The 5,025-nt window shown below is 38.1% G+C and overlaps 1 pseudogene; it reads right to left on the bottom strand.

The window, feature by feature from the left end:
- Window positions 1-214: 214 nt before the first annotated feature.
- Window positions 215-738, bottom strand: LOC145720011 (large ribosomal subunit protein eL29 pseudogene; annotated as a pseudogene).
- Window positions 739-5,025: the final 4,287 nt, after the last annotated feature.

Below are 5,025 nucleotides of genomic sequence, written 5' to 3'. Positions count from 1 at the left end.
GATTTTTGAAAGAACTTTGAATAGAAAATTATTTTCTGTTTATCCAGATATTTACTATTTCTGATGCCCTTAGTTCCTTTGTCTAGATCCAGATTTCCATCTGGTATCATTTTCTGTCTGAAAAAATTATTTTTTTTTTCTGCTTCAGGTTTATTTATACAAATTGCACAGGAGAACACCAGCCTTATGCAGACCACAGACCAGGGGGTCACACCTTTCCTTCCTCCTCCCATAGGTAGACAGAGGCCTCTGTTCTGGAAGCCACGTGGTGGCTTAGGCATCTTTGGGAATCTGAGCTGGAGCTGGAACCCTAGCCTCAGCTTTGGTTTGAAACTTGATTTTGGTCTTTGGCTGACAGAGCCCGAGATCCTTGGTGATGTGGGCATGAGCACGCTTCTGAAGCTTGGGGTGAGCAATGTAGAAAGTCAATTGCACTTGCAGTTCTTTGGGATCTTGAGCTTGATTTCCTTGGGCTATATCAGAGCCTTGATAGCCTCCGCACATGTGTTCATGGTCTTGGCGTTGTTGGGCTGCATCTTCTTTAGGCCCTTCTTGCTGTGCTTCTTGGCAAAGCACCTCAGGAACTTGGGATCCACCTCCGTAAGAAATTTGTATCTTTGTATCTTTGTGATCAGAGTTTCTTGATGCCATTTCTGTGCCATTTTCTGGACTGGTTGTATGTGGTGTGGTTCTTGGAATTGGCCACATCTGCACTGGAGTCTGCAGCTCCCAAAGCAGCTAGGACCAGAAAAGGAAAGGCAAGAAATTATTTTAACATTTTAACATTTATTTTGGTGCAGGCCTGCTGCTGATGAATTCTTTCATCTTTTGTTTGTCAAAAAGTCTTTATTTTGCCTTCTTTTTGAAAGATACTTTTACTGGGTCAAGTTTTCCAGTATGACAGGTTTTTTTTTTTTCCCTTTCTTCTGTGCTTTAAAGATGTTTCTCCTCTCTCTTCTTGCTTGCATTATTTTCAACAAGTAAACTGCTATCATTATTTTTCTGTACATAATGTGGGTTTTTTGCATTGGCTTCTTTTTATATTTTCTTTTTACCACTTTGTAAGTAACTTGATTACACTGTGTCTTTATGCATGTTCCTTCATTTTCCTTGTCCTTGGAGTTCATTTAACACTTTCGATCTGGTGCTTTAAATTTTTCATAAAATTTGGAAAACATTCAGCCATTATTCCTTCAAATGGTTTTTGTAATTCCCTTTGAGGGCCCAATTACATATATATTAGGCTGCTTGAAATTGTTCCACAACTGATGAATGATTTGTTCATTTAGAAAAATATTTCAGAGTTTCATTTTAGATAGTTTTTATTCCTATGCCTTCAAGTTCACTACCTTTTTTTCTGCAATGCCTAAATAACACCTCATTCCAGCCAGTGTCTTTTTCATTTCATACTTTGTAGTTTTCATTTTCATAAGTTTGATTTGGTCTTCTTTTTTTGTATGTCTTCTATGTCTTTGCTTAACATGTTCAGTCTTTCTTCTAGCTTCCTAAACATGTGGAATACAGGTATCTTAACTATTTTAATAGCTTTGCTTACAATTTTATCATTGTGTCATTTCTAGGTTTGTTTTAATTCATTGATTTTAACCTTATTGAGGGATATATAGATACACACACACACACACACACACACTGTACGTATCTACATTTGCTTCTTTACATGCATGGTAATTTTTGTTTGGATGTTAGACATTGAGAATTTCATCTTCATGATTTTGGTATTATTTTTGTATTTCTACAATATTCTTGTGCTTTGTTCTGGGATGCTGTTAAGTTATTGAAAACAGTTTGATCCTCTTTGGTATTGCTGTTTTGAGTTTTTTTAGGTGGGAACCAAGATGCATTTAGTCTAGATCTAATTTTGCTTTTTATTGCAGCAAAATATTTCTGAGACCTCTATCTGATGCCATTGAATTATAAGATTCTCCACTCTGGCTGGTAGGAACAGGGACTAGTTTCAGTTCTCAGCTCCTAAGATTGTCCCCTCCAATTCTTTCTGGGAGTTCTTTCCCCAGACTCAGGTTGTTACTCCCATGCACATTATGATTGCCACTCAGCTGAAGTCATAAGGAGAATCCCCTGCAGATATGCTAAGTCCTCTCCTTCTCTCCAGCACTCTGCCCAGAGAATGCTAGCTGTCTTGACCTCTCTTAACTCTCAGCAAGATCTCAATTCAGTCAAATACCAAGCTTTCCTTGAATTCCTTTTCTCTGTGTCATGCCCTGGAAACTCTGAGAAAATACACTGAGGGGTGCCTGGGTGGCTCAGTTGGTTAAGTGTCTGACTCTTGATTTCAGCTCAGGTCACGATCTCAGGGTCATGAGACTGAGCCCTGCATCAGCTCTGTGCTCATCAGGGAGTCAGCCTGAGATTCTCTCTCTCCCTCTGCTTCTCACCCCCATGCATTGGTCTCTCTCTAAATAGATAAATGAAATTTTAAAAAATAAATAAAAAAAAGAAAATATACCAAAACACTATAGGGGTCACTTCATTTGTTTCTTATCTTTCAGGGATCTCCTTTGTCAATAACATCCAATTTATTAAAACCATTGTTTCATATATATATTTTTTTAAAGATTTTTTATTTATTTATTTGAGAGAGAGAATGAGATAGAGAGAGAGCATGAGAGGGGGGAGGGTCAGAGGGAGAACCAGACTCCCTGCCGAGCAGGGATCCCAATGTGGGACTCGATCCCGGGACTCCAGGGTCATGACCTGAGCCCAAGGCAGTCGCCCAACCAACTGAGCCACCCAGGCACCCTGTTTCATATATTTTGTCCATTTTTTAAAGTTGTTTCTAGCAAGAAGGTAAAGCTGGTTTCTGTTCCTCCACCTTGGACTGAAATGGAAAGTTCCTTCAGTTGTTTTTGAAAAGAAAAAAGAACACTATTCCTTTTAAGCAATTTTTTTCTCTCTTTTCAATTACATTAAATACATTCTGGGCTACAAGGGAAGTGGTATGATCATTTTGTGATGGATATAAATGTGCTGCTTTTAGCAATATATTTTTTAAATTCTTTTTCCCTATGTACTACTGAGATTAAAGATGAAGTAGGGATTGATGGTTTGGTTTGAGAGACTAGATGTTATCCAGGTACCTAAGTACCTAACTTTAGATAGTTTCAAGATAAGAATTGGACAGCCTTCTTTCCTTCTGAGGTACAATCTTCTATTATATTTGTATGAATGGGGTTTTCTTTTTCTGAGATTTCAAGGATTAGCATTTCTTTATTTTAAATCAATATTTTAATCCAGATTAGTCCCTTCAGTAGTTGCTTTGTGGTTTGGAGACATCACAGAAGAGTTTTTCTACTTAATTTTATGGAATTTTAAAAAATCCATTTTGATTATACACTTCAAAATATTTTCTTTCTTTTTTTTAATCGAAGTGTGTTCTCCCTTGTTAGAAGGCAAACCACTATAGTTTGGATTCTTAATCAGTAATTAAGATTGGAAATAATGGAAATAATTATTATTGCTATTATTGTTATTATACTGATATTCCAATATTTATTAGCACTCTACATTTAAAAGTTTTTTAAAAAGAATACATCATTTCTTTTATTTTCTACACAATCCTGGTGGTATGTATTGCTATTCATGTCAGTGAACCAGGAAGCTGAAAATGAGAGGTTAGATGACTTGCCCAAAGTTAAACAACTATTATATTGGGGAATCAAGAAGGACAGGGCCCAGTTATTTTGATTTAAAATTCATTACTCTGGGGCGCCTGGGTGGCCCAGTCGTTAAGCGTCTGCCTTTGGCTCAGGTCATGATCCCACGGTGCTGGGATCGAGCCCCGCATCGGACTCCCTGCTCAGTGGGAAGCCTTCTTCTCCCTCTCCCACTCCCCCTGCTTGTGTTCCTTCTCTCACTTTGTCTCTCTCTGTCAAATAAATAAATAAAATCTTTTAAAAAAATAAAATTCATTACTCTTTTTCTTGCCAGTGTCTGGTAATTTTAACTTGAAAATGGAAGTCATCTTGAGAACCAAGATAGATATATCAAATAAGTCATATTTGGGGACCAGTCATTTTCAAGGCAGTCGCCCAACCAACTGAGCCACCCAGGCGCCCTGTTTCATATATTTAAACAGACCCATATTTTATTAATTGAATTTTAAATGAATATCAGTTATTATATGGTTTCATTTATTTATGGAACATAAGGAATAGCATGGAGGATATTAAGAGAAGGAAGGGAAAACTGAAGGGGGGAAAATCAGAGGGGGAGATGAACCATGAGAGATTATGGACTCGGGGAAACAAACTGAGGGTTTTAGAGGGGAGGGGGTAGGGGGATGGGCTAGCCCGGTGATGGGTATTAAGGAGGGCACGTATTGCATGGAGCACTGGGTGTTATAGGCAAACAATGAACCATGGAACACTACATCAGAAACTAATGAGGTACTGCATGGTGACTAACATAACATAATAAAAAAATAAATGAATATCACTGTTAAAAGACTGAAAGATTGCTTAAGATGGATAGGGTAAAGTAAATACTTATCTCTGCTCTCCCAGTACACACTGATTCACAGAATTGTTAAAGTGATCACCTCTGGAAACCCATTAAAGACCTGTATGCCAAATATTAGTTCACTAAAATTCTTCTGCCTTATTAGTCTTTGGGCTTGCTGGTATTTAATGAATATTGTACTACTAACTGGTTTTGGGAAGAGATATCAGAATTACAGTATATTTACCTTAGAAATAATAAATTCAGCCAATCAGTAGATGATCAGGCATATTGCCTATAAGTCCTTTTCAAAGGGTCTGTCATGAATAACTGGCTCGAGATCCCTCTTTCCTTTTTTTTTTTTTTTAAAGATTTTATTTATTTATTTGAGACAGAGAGAATGAGAGACAGAGAGCATGAGAGGGAGGAGGGTCAGAGGGAGAAGCAGACTCCCTGCCGAGCAGGGAGCCCGATGCGGGACTCGATCCCGGGACTCCAGGATCATGACCTGAGCCGAAGGCAGTCGCTTAACCAACTGAGCCACCCAGG

Source organism: Leptonychotes weddellii, unplaced genomic scaffold, assembly GCF_054177405.1.
Source record: "Leptonychotes weddellii isolate Sample4059 unplaced genomic scaffold, ASM5417740v2 HiC_scaffold_9100, whole genome shotgun sequence".
Lineage (NCBI taxonomy): Eukaryota > Metazoa > Chordata > Mammalia > Carnivora > Phocidae > Leptonychotes > Leptonychotes weddellii.
This window is presented reverse-complemented; position numbering and strand designations above follow the sequence as displayed.